Genomic DNA, 19,481 nt, shown 5'->3' with positions numbered 1-19,481 from the left:
GAAAGCCTTGATTGGCGACAAAGGCCATGTTAGGCCTACTGTCAAATAACAAGTCGAACCTTGTAGTGTATGAACCGTTGATATACCCGAAATATGGTGTTGTAAGCTTTAGCGAGAATACACATATCAGATTCATTCATTACTACTATACAGTCTATTTGTGCTCCTCCAGACATACGGGTATTTATACGAGAATAAAGCATTAGTAAAATGCAATATGCATCAACGAGCCTTTATGACCGCACAGAACAATACATATAATGTACATAATAAGAAGCCACATCAGATCACAAAAAGAAGTTCTCAACACTGGATGCCCTGTAAGATAGAGCAAAGCATTCACTACTGCTGGACAACAGGCCCGTAAATGCTTCTAAGCTTGAAAAGATGGGACTTGTTTTACTTTCAAATGCACGTTATAAGTGACAAACTCACAGCGCTTGCAAAGATGAATTGAGCAGTATTTGCGACAGATCGATGCACTGATGTCAGTGCTGTACTTAAAAACACGCTGAGCCATATTCAGCATATTTAATTGAACTTAGCGATTTCATAAGGCTGAGCCAATTCGTGATTCTAGCTTAACATCGGTTAATCATGCAGCCCCCGATTAACCTTACACGATTTTACTCCTACTGCGATATATGTCTGGGTGTATGTTGCTTTAAAACCCATATTAGGGGTTTTCACAAACCTTGCATTCAAGGGGAGATTGATAGAGGCAAATATGCTGTGCCATTTTATTCTGCTTTGTGCTTCTAAAACGAAAATGAACGTTAACAGTAACCTGTGTCACGTGGATCTTTAACGACGTGCTATAAGTTACAATGCAAACAAGCACGTCAAGCGCACTCGTTGAACAACGATCGCTCTCTGTCTCAAACAAATGCGTGCGACTGCACTATATACAGCTCTGCTTATTATGTATGTGGAAAGAAAAAGAGCAAAAGAGTACGATTCTACACCCAATCGACATTAAAGTCCATAAAACTGTGAAAATACTTATCACTGAGATGAAAGCTGATGTAGTGATGACGCGAGAATGGTGAAGATTGCAGCCGTGTCTTTGATGATATAGGCCCTTTGATGATATTGCTGAAACGAAATTCAAAAACAATAGAAGTCCGCGAAGAGAGGACCTGCATGCTTGCAGTGGTTCACTGGAGCTTAAGTTTTAGGTTAAAACATATCAGTAATTTAATAAATTACGATAAAGTCTGCCTACATTTTAAACGAGCTACACTATATTGCCAAAAGTTTTGGGACGCCTGCCTTTACGTGCACATGAACTTTAATGACATCCCATTCTTAATCCGTAGGGTTTAATGTGGAGTTGGCCCACCCTTTGCAGCTATAACAGCTTCAACTCTTTTGGGAAGGCTTTCCACAAGGTTTAGGAGTGTGTTTATGGGAATTGTTGACCATTCTTCTAGAAGCGCATTTGTGAGGTCAGGCAGTGATGTTGGCGAGAAGGCCTGGCTCGTAGTCTCCGCTCTAATTCATCCCAAAGGTGTTCTATCGGGTTGAGGTCAGGACTCTGTGCAGGCCAGTCAAATTCCTCCACACCAAACTCACTCATCCATGTCTTTACAGACCTTGCTTTGTGCACTGGTGCAAAGTCATGTTGGAACAGGAAGGGGCCATCCCCAAACTGTTCCCACAAAGTTGGGAGCATAAAATTGTCCAAAATGTCTTGGTATGCTAAAGCATTAAGAGTTCCTTTCACTGGAACTAAGGGGCCAAGCCCAACCCCTCAAAAACAACCCCACAACATAATCCCCCCTCCACCAAACTTTACACTTGGCACAACGCAGTCAGGCAAGTACCGTTCTCCTGGCAACCGCCAAACCCAGACTTGTCCATTGGATTGCCAGACAGAGAAGCTTGATTCGTCACTCCAGAAAACACGTCTCCACTGCTCTAGAGTCCAGTGGCAGTGTGCTTTACACCACTGCATCTAATGCTTTGCATTGCACTTGATGTAAGGCTTGGATGCAGCTGCTCAGCCATGGAAATTCCATGAAGCTCTCTACACACTGTTCTTGAGCTAAATTCACTGAGCTCCTGAGAGCGACCCATTCTTTCACAAATGTTTGTAGAAGCAGTCTGCATGCCTAGGTGCTTGATTTTATACACCTGTGGCCATGGAAGTGATTGGAACACCTGAATTCACGCGGGGAGATGAATGTTGGTGTCAGCATCTGCGAACTCAGACATGAGTAAGTACTGATCTTTTATACTCTAAGTGTTAGATAATGATTGGTTAGATCTAAACTAATAAGTGACGTAACATTTGAGTCTTCCCGGCAGAACTTACGCTAGAGCTTTCATTTCAGGAATACTGAGACATCAGAAAGTGCAAACTGTTTGTTTTCTTTATTTTACAAAGGCACAATGTTTTCTTGTTATTGTGAGTTTACACAAATAAAAGTAGACCCTTTTTGAATGATGTATTACTGTTATCTGTATGACCAAAAATAAAGAAATATTTTAAGCTGTTTCCACTGTTATCAGAAAAAATGTAAGTAATCGTGTTGATGCCTCTGCTCCATGTCTTGTAGTAAACGCGCTATACTTCAGCTTTTACACTCCGCATGAATACTTGGATACGCACGTGCCTAATAATAGCGCACATTTATCTAGGTTAGTGTTAAAGCGAGCAGTCATGTAAAGTTGTTACTACTTACATGTTTCAAATGATAAGCTATAGTTGAGGTCGATGGATGATAAGCAAACGTTTGGTTTACTGGTTACTTGGTAAAGATTAGTTGACTATTAGGTGGCAGCCTGTAATAGCAACAGACTAAAATCCACCCTAAACAAGTCAGAACATCGTAGCAAATGCAAAAGTGCAAAAAAAAGCAAATATATGTATAACATTTATAATATAACATTTGTATAACCAGACACATATAATATATAACAATATAACTCTGTATAACAATATTTTATGTTTAATTTATGCCTGTTATCAACTATTTTCTCCTTTTTTGTCCTTAACCTCCATTTCCTATTAATCTCTGTTTTATCTTTCTAGAGGAGGTGTGGGGGCCTCTCTCATGACATCACACAACTGGCTCACTGCCATAGCAACATCTGTGCAAACCTGAACTACACGAAACCTGACATCTAACTTATAGCCACAAACTAGTTCACACACACACACACACACACACACATAGTTGTGTAAGTTATCTTGCCACGGTTTTGCTCATAGTTTAGGCTGCAGGCTGAAGTGTGTGATGGAAGTTTTCCTCTGGGAATAAGAGCAGCATGAGGGAAACCTCCAACAACAGAGATGAAACCCTCCAGGATCACATAACACACAAATGTGTGTGTGCTTGTGTGAATACATGTAGCACAATTAATTTTGTTAACAAAGAGGAAATTGCACCCTACTGATTGACATCAAAGACATTTTTCTGCTGATTGCAATTTGGGGATTAGATGGTATGTGTCTCAATATAGTCATGTGTGCTTACAATCTCTCTGTGTGATGAAATCTTACTTTGACCTCAAAGTAGTTAAATATGCACACACTGGACCAATATGCTCAATCAAGGTTTTCAGTGGCATATGCCTATAATTAGTGGGAAAAAAAGAGTATCATGTGTTATAGACAATCTGATTATAACGGAAGGAAAGAGTATAAGAGAGGCAGAGTGCACCTGTGGACACATCTTGAATCACCATAAAATTATGAAATAAAATGACTAACCGGATCAGCACATCTGCCAAAAAAAATTGTTATGAGCATGTGGGAAGGATACTAGCAGGAAACACCTTCACCTTTGCACCATAAAACCTTGCATTACTCTAAAGTGCTCATTTGCACATAGACATTTGGTTTTAAATTATGGTGGAAACTTCCCATTGACTTCTATTGTTGTTATATTAGCAACTCAAGCTGTTCCAGCTGGAGTGAGCTGCGAGCTGCTCCGATGTCTATTAGCTATTTTGGCAATTGCCTTCATAATGTATAGATATACTCCGATCAGGCATAACATTATGACCACTGACAGGTGAAGTGAATAACACTGATTATCTCTTCATCATAGCACGTGCAAGTGAACATTTTGTCCTCAAAGTTGATGTGTTAGAAGCAGGAAAAACAGGCAAGAGTAAGGATTTGAGCGAGTTTGACAAGGGCCAAATTGTGATGGTTAGGCGACTGGGTCAGAGCATCCCCAAAACTGCAGCTCTTGTGGGGTGTTCCCGGTCTGCAGTGGTCAGTATCTATCAAAAGTGGTCCAAGGAAGGAACAGTGGTGAACCGGTGACAGGTTCATGGGCGGCCAAGGCTCATTGAAGGCTGGCCCGTGTGGTCCGATCCAACAGATGAGCTACTGTAGCTCAAATTGCTCAAGAAGTTAATGCTGGTTCTGATAGAAAGGTATCAGAATACAAAGTGCATCACAGTTTGTTGCGTATGGGGCTGCATAGCTGCAGACCAGGCAGGGTGCCCATGCTGACCCGTTCACCGCCGAAAGCACCAACAGTGGGCACGTGAGCATCAGAACTGGACCACGGAGCAATGGAAGAAGGTGGCCTGGTCTGATGAATCACGTTTTACATCACGTGGATGGCCGGGTGCTTGTGCGTCACTTACCTGGGGAACACATGGCACCAGGATACACTAAGAAGGCAAGCTGGCGAAGGCAGTGTGATGCTTTGGGCAATGTTCTGCTGGGAAACCTTGGGTCCTGCCATCCATGTGGATGTTACTTTGACACGTACCACCTACTTAAGCATTGTTGAAGACCATGTACACCCTTTCATGGAAACGGTATTCCCTGGTGGCTGTGGCCTCTTTCAGCAGGATAATGCACCCTGCCACAAAGCAAAATGGTTCAGGAATGGTTTGAGGAGCACAACGAGTTTGAGATGTTGACTTGGCCTCCAAATTCCCCAGATCACAAGCCAATCGAGCATCTGTGGGATGTGCTGAACAAACAAGTCTGATCCATGGAGGCCCCACCTCACAACTTACAGGACTTAAAGGATCTGCTAGTGTTGACCACCTAAACCAAGACCAGTGTGTATTGAGACCAAGACAAGACCAAGACCAAGACCAGACTAGCACTCTTCAAATTCATCTGAAAGATCCACATTTACTGCCTGAGAAATGTCTTATTTTTAATCAATAATTAGAATAATAAGACACTATATAATCAATTGAAATCACTAACAACAAAGTTCATCTTTACACTGCAGAGGTGGAACAGAAGTTGTATCTGAATTGGTACAATTACAAATGCATAAATAATGTTGAGGTTAATGTTTTAAAAATAAAATTTTGTTTATTAAACATTTGTAAAAAAAATAAAATAAAATCAATATCAGGTTTGCAATTGTGCTCATATTTGTGAAAACAATCCTCTTTCTTGTGATATTGCTTAATTATATCATATGTTATTATATAAATGTCAAGATCTTATACAAGTACTTTTTTGCAATCATATCTTGAATTTTGTGGGCATTTGTATTAATTTTAGTGACATTTTTGACACAATCCCTTGTTGATTTCTGACCCGGTACAACAGTAACAAAATAAATGAAATTAGAAATAAGTTATTGATTGCATTTGAAGCAGGAGGTTTTACATCCAATCAAATTAATGATGTTAACAAAGAAATAAGACAAGCAGCGGCAATTTAGCGATATCCCCGCAGTTGTGGTCTTGACCAGTCTTGAAATAAAATCCCGAGTCCTTTTAGTCTAAGACCAAGACCAAATGCGGCCGAGACAAAGACAAGACCTTCAAAAAAATGTCGGTCTCGAGTACTACAACACTAGGATCTGCTGCTAATATCTTGGTGCCAGATACCACAGCACACCTTCAGGGGTCTAGTGCAGTCCATGCCTCGACGGATCAGGGCTGTTTTGGCAGCAAATGGGAGACCAACACAAGATTAGGAAGGTGATCATTATGTTATGCCTGATCAGTATATATATATATATATATATATATATATATATATATATATATATATATATATATATACACACACACACACACACACTCCCGCTCCCTTCATGTTGTTCACCAACACACATATAGTACTTGTGCACAGTGTTGGGTAAGTTACTTAAAAAAAGTAATTAATTACTAATTACCAATTACATCATCAATATTGTATTTAAAATACTTTTCTAATTACTCTGTCTGAAAAGTAATTAATTACTCAATAAGTAACTGTCAGACACAGTCGGGAACAAGAGGGTAAGTATTCAACAGGTAATTTATTCAGAGACAGAGGCACGAACACAGGAACAACACAGGTGAGTAGTTTGCAGATATGAGCACGTTGAGTATAGTCACTTAGCTGAATAATCACAGAGTCCTTTGGGAAGTGGGAAGTGAGTGTTCTTATAGTGCTGGTGTGATGAGGTACAGGTGCCGCTGATCAGTACTCTGGTGATTGTGAACGAGTGGGCGGAGCGTGGAGATCCGGTGACGATGTGTTCTGAGTGTTGGTGGTGGGAACTGACTCCGTGACAGTACCACCCCCAACGCCCCCTCCGCCCCTGTGGAGGGAGGAGACAAGGGTTCAGTGTGCGGTTTGAGTAGTGAAACATGGAATGAAGGTGATATACGATACTGAGGTGGTAAGTTGAGCCAGTAGGTGACTTCGTTGAACTGCCTCTGGATGGTGAATGGACCTATGTACCGGGGACTCAGCTTAAGACAAGGCAGTCAGAGACGGATGTCCCGGGTAGAGAGCCATACCTTCTGGCCAGTTTGGTACTGTGGAGTTGGGCCTCTTCTGGCATCCGCTTGCATTTTGTGTCTCCGAACTGCCTGTTGGAGATGTACATGAGCCGAGTCCCACACTCTCCTCGCTCTGCTGGAACCAGTGGTGGACAGCTGGAACCTCGGAGGACTCACCCGACCACGGGAAGAGTGGAGGTTGGAAGCCCAGGATGCACTGAAACGGGGTGAGCCCTGTGGTGGTTTGTCGGAGGGAATTCTGGGCCTACGCCGCCCATGGCAGGAACTGGCTCCAGCTGTCCTGGTTCCAGTGGCAATATACCCGCAGGTATCTCCCGATCTCCCGGATCTTCCGCTTAGTCTGGCCGTTGGTCTGCGGGTGGTATCCAGAGGACAGGCTGACTGACACTCCTAGGAGCTTGAAGAACGCCTTCCAGACACGAGATATGAACTGAGGGTCACGATCCGAGACAATATCTTCAGGGATTCCAAAATGATGAAACACATGGTGGAATAGGGCCTCCGCGGCCTCTAGCGCTGTGGGCAAACCCTTGAGGGGAATGAGTTTGCATGATTTGGAGAATCGGTCCACAATCACGAAGACGCAGGTGAAATTGTTGGAAGGTGGGAGGTCCATCATAAAATCTACTCCTAGATGAGTCCAGGGTCTTTGTGGTATGGGTAGTGGAAGGAGTTTACCCACTGGGAGCTTCCTAGGAGTGTCAGCAACAGCACAGACTGAGCATCCCTTGATGTGTCGGGAGACATCCTGGGGCATGGATGGCCACCAGTACTGTTGCTGCAGAAGCGAGAGGGTACGTGAACTACCTGGGTGTCCAGAGCCTGGAGAGGAGTGAGCTAAGTCCATGAGGGGCTGAGGATGTGCCGGGGGAACGTAGAGAAGCCCCTCAGGACCTCCCAGCGGAGCGGATTCGGCGGAGTTAGCCTCGGAGATCTGCTGGTTGATGGTCCATTGGATGGGGCTTATGATCATGGCTGGAGGGAGGATGGTTTCAGGGTCCGTGTTCTCAGGATCAGGCTGGAACAGAAGGGAGAGAGCATCAGCTTTACCATTTTTGCTTCCTGGACGGTAGGTAACTGTGAAGTTGAACCTCGTGAAGAATAAGGCCCAGCGGGCTTGGCGATGATTGAGTCTTCGTGCTTCTCTGAGGTACTCAGGGTTGCGGTGGTCAGTGATGACTTCAAACGGGTGAAGTGCTCCCTCCAGCCAGTGTTTCCATTCCTCTAAGGCTAACTTTATGGCGAGCAGTTCTCTGTTACCGATGTCATAGTTCTGTTCCGCCGGGTATAGCTTCTTTGAGAAAAAGGCACATGGATGGAGTCGTGGTGGTTCACCCTGCCGCTGGGACAACACCGCTCCGACCCCGTCGGATGAGGCGTTCACCTCCACGATGAAAGGGAGTTCCGGGTTCGGATGGACCAGGATCGGAGAGGTGGGGAAAGCTTCTTGGAGCTGATGGAAGGCTTCTCAGGCAGATGGATTCTAGGACAGAGACTTGGACCGGCCCTTGAGGAGAGAAGTGAGGGGTGCACTGAAAAGGCTGTAGTTGTGAATGAAACGTCTGTAGAAGTTTGCAAATCCTAGGAAACATTGTAGGTGGGAACAAGAGGGTAAGTGTTCAACAGGTAATTTATTCAGAGACAGAGGCACGAACACAGGAACAACACAGGTGAGTAGTTTGCAGATATGAGCACATTGAGTATAGTCACTTAGCTGAATAATCACAGAGTCCTTTCTCTTTTGCAGAGGGAATGACAAGGGAAGGGAAGGAAGACAAGACTTGACAAAGGAGTGGAAGCACGGAGACATCGGAGGAGAGGTAAGGAGTCCAGGTATGTACAAACAAGACCAGACACTGATGTGTGGGAAGTGAGTGTTCTTATAGTGCTGGTGTGATGAGGTGCAGGTGCCGCTGATCAGTACTCTGGTGATTGTGAACGAGTGGGCGGAGCGTGGAGATCCGGTGACAATGTGTGCTGAGTGTTGGTGGTGGGAACTGACTCTGCGACAGTAACTTACTAATTACTCTTTAAAATCCCTATAAACCTTGACCGAATAGACAATAGAAAGGAAATTCTTTTAATAATTTAGTCAAACATGGAATAGTTTAGACTTTTATAGCTTTTTAAAACATTTTAACTTTATTAAAACATATAATAGGTCTACTTTTATTTACTTTATAATAATTCAATTTTTTAGTAACAAATAGGGATGTTGCTATACCAAAAATCTAGTAGTCGGTACCGATACCACCAAAAGTGCACAATACTCGATACCACGGTAAAAATATATAAAAATACAAATAAAACAATGCTATATAGGCTATTTTTTTCCAGGTAGGTCTAATAGTAAGTAAAAATACCACAGAAATTGAATAATCAAATATAAAATAACTCTGCATAATCATAACTGTATAAATTAAATATAGTTTAATCCTTATTAAAGTTTTTCTTTTGTTGTTTGATTATCATTTATAATACAGACAGCCAGTAGTAGACAGTAGCATGTTTTAAAGACTGCTGTCACTAATGGACGGAGACAATGCTGTTACATGCTGTTCACATTCACATAACCAACGCGAATATACGCCAAAACGGGCATTTTGACATAACTGTGTGTGTATTTGAACGTTTATGTGTAATAAACCGCGAAAATTGACACTCGCGAGAGGCGGCTATGTGTGTGCGCTTTGGCTGACTGAAGACGTCTCTCAGAGAGCGCGCGCAGTTTTTTCTCCCTAGGACATAGTTTACATTTTACCGTAATGTTCTTGCCTACCTGTGTCAAAAGTGAAGTAATGGGAATATTTCCATTCTGCAAAACAGCCACTCGCTTCTGCCGACATCTTCAGACAGCGACAACACAGCCAACTGTTGCGCACAACTGCACTACAGCTAACGATTTTAAAGAGGCAGCGTTCACTTTTACCTTTAGACGACAAATTTAGATTTTAAATTCAATATTGATTTAAACAGAACTGTTGAACTAATTTACGGTATGTAACGCAAGTACATTATAAGTAACTGTAATTAAATTACTTTACTTTTTCAGTGGATAAGTAATTTAATTACTGTAACGCGTTACACCCAACATTGCATGTGCATCAACATAATACTTGATGATACTTTGCAAAAAAACCAAAACTCTTTGCAAAAAACAGGAACTTTGAACAATGTATCATGACTGTCTTTGGGAATCTCAGATGTTCATTTAGATGTATCCTCTACAGTTAACCAACCCATATCAAATGCACAACACACCTTCCCCAAAACACACAATCACAGGATGTTTCATTGATTTGCGGGCCATTTTTTAAAACAAAAACATCTTTAAGAAGAGGAGCCAGTTTGGATGAGGCACTTTGGCTGGTTGTCAATAGCAGTAGTCAGATTTAGTGCTTCTGCATTTAGAGTATAGTGCATTTCCTATTCTCACGGGTCACTGTATTTATTAATACATGTGCACACACACACTCAAGAGCTTCTCTGGACGTGTCACAGTCCACTCAGTATCTGCTCTTCCTTCCCAACAATGCCACTGTGGTGACCTTCGACCCTGGTGGGTCTGAGCTTACTTCCTCTGTTGTGTGTGTGTTTACTTTGATGTGACCAGAGGACATCTCTCTGCCAGCTTGTTTTCACACAGGAGACTTGGAGCTTCCTACACTTCACACACACACACACACACACACACACACACACAGGACAAAGGGGTACAATTTGTGCCATACTAGTAAAAGTTCAAAATAGGAAAAGATTTTTTTTTTCTTTGTATCCTACAGGATACAGCTTTTGTGTGTAAAGCTTTTGCACTTTCACTGCACCCTGACAAATTCATATACATGCACACACATTTGTATAGCAGATCCCATTTGAAGGATATTCACTCTGAATCAGTAAGTAGTCATTAAAAACAAAAAAAAAGACAAACAGTAGTCAAAAATAGGAAATTGGAGAATGGAAAGAGAATAAAAGGAAGTCTGGGAAAACCCTAGCTGGCTTTTTTTTTTTTTTTTTCTTTTATGGAATAATTCTTTAAATTAAGGAATACAGGTGCTGGTCATATAATTAGAATATCATCAAAAAGTTGATTTATTTCACTAATTCCATTCAAAAAGTGAAACTTGTATATTATATTCATTCATTACACACAGACTGATATATTTCAAATGTTTATTTCTTTTAATTTTGATGATTATAACTGACAACTAAGGAAAATCCCAAATTCAGTATCTCAGAAAATTAGAATATTGTGAAAAGGTTCAATATCGAAGACACCTGGTGTCACACTCTAATCAGCTAATTAACTCAAAACACCTGCAAAGGCCTTTAAATGGTCTCTCAGTCTAGTTCTGTAGGCTACACAATCATGGGGAAGACTGCTGACTTGACAGTTGTCCAAAAGACGACCATTGACACCTTGCACAAGGAGGGCAAGACACAAAAGGTCATTGCAAAAGAGGCTGGCTGTTCACAGAGCTCTGTGTCCAAGCACATTAATAGAGAGGCGAAGGGAGGGAAAAGATGTGGTAGAAAAAAGTGTACAAGCAATAGGGATAACCGCACCCTGGAGAGGATTGTGAAACAAAACCCATTCAAAAATGTGGGGGAGATTCACAAAGAGTGGACTGCAGCTGGAGTCAGTGCTTCAAGAACCACTACGCACAAACGTATGCAAGACATGGGTTTCAGCTGTCGCATTCCTTGTGTCAAGCCACTCTTGAACAATAGACAGCGTCAGAAGCGTCTCGCCTGGGCTAAAGACAAAAAGGACTGGACTGCTGAAAGTAAATTTTGCATTTCCTTTGGAAATCAGGGTCCCAGAGTCTGGAGGAAGAGAGGAGAGGCACACAATCCACGTTGCTTGAGGTCCAGTGTAAAGTTTCCACAGTCAGTGATGGTTTGGGGTGCCATGTCATCTGCTGGTGTTGGTCCACTATGTTTTCTGAGGTCCAAGGTCAACGCAGCCGTATACCAGGAAGTTTTAGAGCACTTCATGCTTCCTGCTGCCGACCAACTTTATGGAGATGCAGATTTCATTTTCCAACAGGACTTGGCACCTGCACACAGTGCCAAAGCTACCAGTACCAGGTTTAAGGACCATGGTATCTCTGTTCTTAATTGGCCAGCAAACTCGCCTGACCTTAACCCCATAGAAAATCTATGGGGTATTGTGAAGAGGAAGATGCGATATGCCAGACCCAACAATGCAGAAGAGCTGAAGGCCACTATCAGAGCAACCTGGGCTCTTATAACACTTGAGCAGTGCCACAGACTGATCGACTCCATGCCACGCCGCATTGCTGAAGTAATTCAGGCAAAAGGAGCCCCAACTAAGTATTGAGTGCTGTACATGCTCATACTTTTCATGTTCATACTTTTCAGTTGGCCAAGATTTCTAAAATCCTTTCTTTGTATTGGTCTTAAGTAATATTCTAATTTTCTGAGATACTGAATTTGGGATTTTCCTTAGTTGTCAGTTATAATCATCAAAATTAAAAGAAATAAACATTTGAAATATATCAGTCTGTGTGTAATGAATGAATATAATACACAAGTTTCACTTTTTGAATGAAATTAGTGAAATAAATCAACTTTTTGATGATATTCTAATTATATGACCAGCACCTGTATATAAGACTGAAAGGTGTACATTGGGGTTATAACTTTTTGGCTATTTTTCAAATAAAAGATTTCCCGTATCATAAATCGATGATTTTTTTCTTAATAATAAAATTGTTCTATAAAGTTTTAGGAAGTGCTACTTACTTATAAGCAGTAACGTTTGTTACATGGTTGTTCCAATTTTTATCTGGGGTGACCTTTTTTTAAAACTTAAAAAAGGAATTATGGCCTTTTTGAATTGTTTTTAGGCAAAAGTTCATTGATTTATGATACAGGAAATATTTTATTTGAAAAAAATGTATATATACAGTCAAACCAAAAATTATTCAGACATTTTTTAGATTTTTTGATATATTTTTACTAGTGGGTGCAGGACACTATAGTTCATTTATGTAAGTGAGGATAGCAAAATAAAGTAAACTGTGACATATTGTACCCAAAAAATTCTTCATACAGTGGACTACCAGTAAAATTGATAAAAATTTGGAACCAAAAATTATTCAGACACTTTGACCTGACCATGTTTTGCTTAAGTGTTATCTGACATAATTAAGATTAATTTTTTTCTGAAACAGTTTAGCTCTGAGAACTTGTCATATTTTATTACCATTTTTTTTAAACTATAGTGAATAAACCGTATTAATGAATGAAATGTTCAAGGTGTCTGAATAAATTTTGGTTTGACTGTATATATATATATATATATATATATATATATATATAAAGTTATAACGCTGGTGTACATTCAAGCCAATGAATGTAAAACTTGTATGAAACTATATTAAAGATTTTATATGATATTATATATTCATACATACATTTTAATACTTGTAAATTATTACATTATACATACACACTGCCATTCAAAACTTTATTTTTTAATGTTTTTGAAAGAAGTATCCTATGTACACTAAAGCTGTTTTTATTTAATCAGTATTTGATTAGTAAAAACAGTAATAATTGAGACATTAAAATATAAAACATTATAGGAATAAATAAATAAAATATTAAAATAACTATTTTCTATTTTAATTTATTTTAAAATATGATTGATGTCAAAGCTGAATTTTCAGCATCATTACTCCAGTCTTCAGTGTCACATGATCCTTCAGAAACCATTCTATAATATGCTGATTTGATGCTCAAAAAACATTTCTTATTATCAACAAGCCATGAAACTCTATTCACATTCTGATTGTTTGTTTCAATGTAACCTCCATAGCCAATCAATTTCATGCATACATTAATACTTCCCTTTATAACCATGACACATCCAAACAAATACACTAACTATGCACACTATGCAAATTCTTATTCTAGCCCTCCACCTCCCCAGCACCACCTGCCTAGATCTGCTATGGGGGTTTCCCTCTCTATAGCAGAAGCAGCATGTTTCCCTAAATTTTATGTTCTGAGCTTTTAGCAGAAGCAAGTCGTACTTGCTCTGCAGCGCTGTAAACCCTAAAGTTAAAAATAATTAATTGTTTTGAGTAGGACAAACTTAAATTAAACAAATTAGTTCAAATGAACTTTTATGAGTATTTAGCACTTTCTTTTTCTTTCAAGTTCATAGAACTGATATATTTTAAGTAAACTGAACTGTTTCATTGTTTTGAGTTTTATGAACTTATTTCTTTTAATTTACACAAACTTGAGTTTAACTGAAACTGGGCCGGGATTTCTGTTTCCCAGCCCATGGCACTTGATAGGGAAAGTAAATGCTAAAATTTGTGTTTTATAATGTTTTTTTGTTTTTGTTTTTGTTTTTTTTGTGCAAGGTTAATGTTAAGTGGGTGTTATGCTAGTTTAGAAGAGTTTCTGTTAATATGGTCTTTGGAGAGTTACCATCATGGTGACAAGGTGGTGCATGTGGCTTGGTTTGAGAGCAAGTATGTTAAATGTTTTATATTGCTAGACTCATTAAGCAAGTGCTATACCATGCTATTGCTAACGTTAGCAAATGAGCAATTCTGTTCTGCATTTTCTGTTTCTGTTATACTTAGCATCTACTTTTAGTTTCTAATAAAAATGTTTACGCTGAGATAACATGATAATTTTAAATTAAATGTATGAATTAGTTTAGTTTAATCAAATATTTCAATTTAAGAACAATTAAAATGTTTGGGTACAAAATAAAAGTTCTGCTTACTTCAACTTTGAATTTCTTAACTTAAAAATTTTGATGTAACCGACTGCCTATTTTTTTTAATTTTTTTTATTTTTTTTTTTTGAGTTTTGCCAACTTATTCAGGTTTACAGTGTAGCAGAGCTAGTCCAGCAAGACCAAACCTATGAACATTCCATTTACATTAATAAAATGTTTTATAAACTATGCCAAGAGTTGTCATGACTGAATGACATTTATTTGAAACAGATTTGTTTTGTAACATTATAAATGTCTTTACAGTCACTTTTAATAAATTGAATGTTTCCTCGCTGAATAAAAGTATATTAATTTATTTGAAAAAAATAAGAAAGAAAAACAAAACTTATTTCTGAACTCAGACTTTTGAACAGTAGTGCATGTTTTAAATATAGGACCACTATTCTAATATGTCCCCCATAAATGTTAGTGCTGTTTTACAGCCCTGTATATGAAAACACACATTTGCAGAAAAACAGACACAAACACCCCCACCAGCACAGCACCTTTGAGTACTCACATGTACAGGATAGAGTTACTGCATGGAGTCCCTTCAGGGACCATGGAGACAGGATGGGGAGACAGGGTGTGTGAGTACACATCGGGGTGTCTGCTCCTCCTCGTGTCACTGATATCTACCATATGTGTGTTACTCATCACCTTATAGAGTACATACAAGCACAACAAGCACACACCCTCACATGCATACTTGCACACTAACACACATGCTAAAAAGCAACTGGACGTGAAGCTCTGAAGCAAAAATCAATTAATTTCCAGGCATTACTTTGACTTATAACTTTAAATAACTAGCCTAAGGCCTCTGTCAGATGTCAGCACAGGTTTGAAAGCCCATGGAGCTGATTAATTGCTTTATTCAGGAGTTTTCCTCTGTTTATCAGTTCTCTTATCTGGGACAGACAGACATGATGTCAGAGCCATGCTGTGACAACTCAACCATCAAGCATCATGTTAACATTTGAAGCAGTCATGTTTTTAGAAAAATCCTTTGCCAAGGTTTGAGCTCTGCTCTTTATGAATGAAGATTAATTTTTTAGTTTCAAAGTCAGTCAAATACAAGTCACATTTTGCTGAAAGGAAAGTCTCAGTACTGTCTCGTAGACTTTGGATGTTCTACTCAAAACAACATTCTTGTGAAACACAGTTTAAAATCCAACACTAAAAAAAAAAAATCTAAAATCAAAGGTTTTCAATTTGTGGCCTTAATAAAAGTGTACACTTATTATCAGAGCGGTATAAACCAAATTAACATAACTGACATCATACATTTGTTTGGAAACACTATTTTACAGTATCCCTGTTATACATCTTACATGTACTTACTATAGTAATAACAGTAAATTATGCATAATTACAAGAAACTAACCCTAAACTAACTAATCCTTATTATTATTAGTAGTAGTATTATATTGTTATCTCTTTAATACATTTACATTAACTTTCATAAAATTGATTAAATCACTTAAACATTCATACAATAACTATGATGGTGCAAGTAGTTAGAAAACACAATCAAGAAATTCCATAGATTCCTGAAGACTCATCAGTTTAGCTCTCTAGCTGGTTTCTTGCGTCTGATTGTGCTTATCCTCTTCTCTGCAGGAGTTTGATTAGTTGGATCAGGTGTGTTTGTGTGGGGATAAAGCCAAAAACTGCTGCCCCTCAATCCCCCCCCTCCTGCGGAGGACAGACCACCCCTTCTCCGAGAGATAAAGATATTAACTTTATATTCTGACCGTATCTCAGTTATTACATAATTCTTGTGATCTCAGAAAAAAAAAAAACTCACCCATGACAAGAAAGAAATAACTGAAATATCTCTCTTTTCAGTTTCGTATCTATGCCTCATCTATGTTCCTCAGTCTTCTCAATCCCGGATTGATTTTGATTGCTACACTGTGAATTGCTTCAGTCACCAACTCCATATATAAAGGTTTACTGGCGAAGTCACTCAGGAATCCTTTTCTGTCCAGCAGAACTGCTCTTGATTTTTGATTGACAGACACCTGATGGGATTTATTAGGAGAGTTCAGTGTTTTATGTGAGCCGAGTGAATGATCCTGCCTCTTTTTCAGATTTTTATAGCCACAGTGTACAACAGAAAATATAACTTTATTTTGATGTTACTTTACAGTGATTTCCAGAGGATTATCAGATAGTCTTCCTAGCAAAATCCCCAGAGTAAAATCAACTCTGCTCAGAGTTCATATGGTCCCTCTCTATATACAGGTGCTGGTCATATAATTAGAATATCATCAAAAAGTTGATTTATTTCACTAATTCCATTCAAAAAGTGAAACTTGTATATTATATTCATTCATTACACACAGACTGATATATTTCAAATGTTTATTTCTTTTAATTTTGATGATTATAACTGACAACTAAGGAAAATCCCAAATTCAGTATCTCAGAAAATTAGAATATTGTGAAAAGGTTCAATATTGAAGACACCTGGTGCCACACTCTAATCAGCTAATTAACTCAAAACACCTGCAAAGGCCTTTAAATGATCTCTCAGTCTAGTTCTGTAGGCTACACAATCATGGGGAAGACTGCTGACTTGACAGTTGTCCAAAAGACGACCATTGACACCTTGCACAAGGAGGGCAAGACACAAAAGGTCATTGCAAAAGAGGCTGGCTGTTCACAGAGCTCTGTGTCCAAGAACATTAATAGAGAGGCGAAGGGAAGGAAAAGATGTGGTAGAAAAAAGTGTACAAGCAATAGGGATAACCGCACCCTGGAGAGGATTGTGAAACAAAACCCATTCAAAAATGTGGGGGAGCTTCACAAAGAGTGGACTGCAGCTGGAGTCAGTGCTTCAAGAACCACTACGCACAGACGTATGCAATACATGGGTTTCAGCTGTCGCATTCCTTGTGTCAAGCCACTCTTGAACAACAGACAGCGTCAGAAGCGTCTCGCCTGGGCTAAAGACAAAAAGGACTGGACTGCTGCTGAGTGGTCCAAAGTTATGTTCTCTGATGAAAGTAAATTTAGCATTTCCTTTGGAAATCAGGGTCCCAGAGTCTAGAGGAAGAGAGGAGAGGCACACAATCCACGTTGCTTGAGGTCCAGTGTAAAGTTTCCACAGTCAGTGATGGTTTGGGGTGCCATGTCATCTGCTGGTGTTGGTCCACTGTGTTTTCTGAGGTCCAAGGTCAACGCAGCCGTATACCAGGAAGTTTTAGAGCACTTCATGCTTCCTGCTGCTGACCAACTTTATGGAGATGCAGATTTCATTTTCCAACAGGACTTGGCACCTGCACACAGTGCCAAAGCTACCAGTACCAGGTTTAAGGACCATGGTATTCCAGTTCTTAATTGGCCAGCAAACTCGCCTGACCTTAACCTCATAGAAAATCCATGGGGTATTGTGAAGAGGAAGATGCGATATGCCAGACCCAACAATGCAGAAGAGCTGAAGGCCACTATCAGAGCAACCTGGGCTCTTATAACACCTGAGCAGTGCCACAGACTGATCGAATCCATGCCACGCCGCATTGCTGCAGTAATTCAGGCAAAAGGAGCCCCAACTAAGTATTGAGTGCTGTACATGCTCATACTTTTCATGTTTATACTTTTCAGTTGGCCAAGATTTCTAAAAATCCTTTCTTTGTATTGGTCTTAAGTAATATTCTAATTTTCTGAGATACTGAATTTGGGATTTTCCTTAGTTGTCAGTTATAATCATCAAAATTAAAAGAAATAAACATTTGAAATATATCAGTCTGTGTGTAATGAATGAATATAATATACAAGTTTCACTTTTTGAATGGAATTAGTGAAATAAATCAACTTTTTGATGATATTCTAATTATATGACCAGCACCTGTAGTGTTAAAGTAACACTGAAGCAGAGTTAAAGTTAATGAGATTAATTAAGTTATGATTGAGAATTAGTGATGAACACCTGCTGTTAACAATCACTGAAGAGAAACAATAACTACAAATGAATTCCAGCCACAGCCTTAGATGAAATCAACTAAAGATAAAAGACATTAAATCTCTCAAGATCTGATTAAACAACTCCACAAACGGCATATCTTATTTACTTTAACTCTGCTTCAGTGTTATTTTAACTCTATGTAGGGAGGGACCATATGTTCTCTGAGCAGAGTTGATTTAACTCTGCGGCTCTTGCTGTGCAGTGTTATTTTTGTATAATTGAGATACTATTAGTTTTTCTTTTTATTAATTTATGTTGGCTTAAGAAAGCCAAGTGTCCATTCTAATTCTATCTATCTATCTATCATTTTATTTCAAACAACGATTTTTTCAAACTGAGTTCATTAAGCTTAAAATGTGAATATTGAGAGTTATGTTTTCCAGTGAAATTCTCTTCGAAATGTTCATCATAGTTAGTCATGTTGACATCTGCAATTCTTCCATGACGTGTGGAAGTTGTATGCAGAGATTGCCAGAAATAATTATTTTTTTCTGTTATTCTGAATGTGTTCCCTTAGTGCCTTACAGCTGCTCTTGTCTGCTCTTCTCTCTGTCTACAGGCCAAAGTCCAATAATAAAGAATGGAGCTGTTAGGCGCCTCTGCGAATGAGAACCAATTGATAAAGTCAGACCCAAAGAAATATGTGGTTTTATCCTGAGGCATGTCTGTCTATTTTCACAGGTAGGAACCTGTAGCACCTTGGGGTGAAGTAAAAGTGATACCATGATACATAGCTTAAAAATTTCTGTTTCTCAGAAGCACGCAAGATAACCTGGCAAATATTAAGGTTATTATTTTATAGAACACAAAATCAGAAAATAATATGAGTCATTTAAACCATCTACACTACCGTTCAAAAGTTCGGGTCATTATGTTTTTCATTATACAGTAAGGATATTGAACAAAATGACAGTAAAGACATTTATAATGTTACAAAAGATTTCTATTTCAAATAAATGCAGTCTATTAATCAAAGAATCCTGAAAAAAAAAAAAAAAAAAATGTATC

Source organism: Ctenopharyngodon idella, chromosome 8, assembly GCF_019924925.1.
Source record: "Ctenopharyngodon idella isolate HZGC_01 chromosome 8, HZGC01, whole genome shotgun sequence".
NCBI lineage: Eukaryota > Metazoa > Chordata > Actinopteri > Cypriniformes > Xenocyprididae > Ctenopharyngodon > Ctenopharyngodon idella.
Note: the sequence above shows the minus strand (reverse complement) of the source record.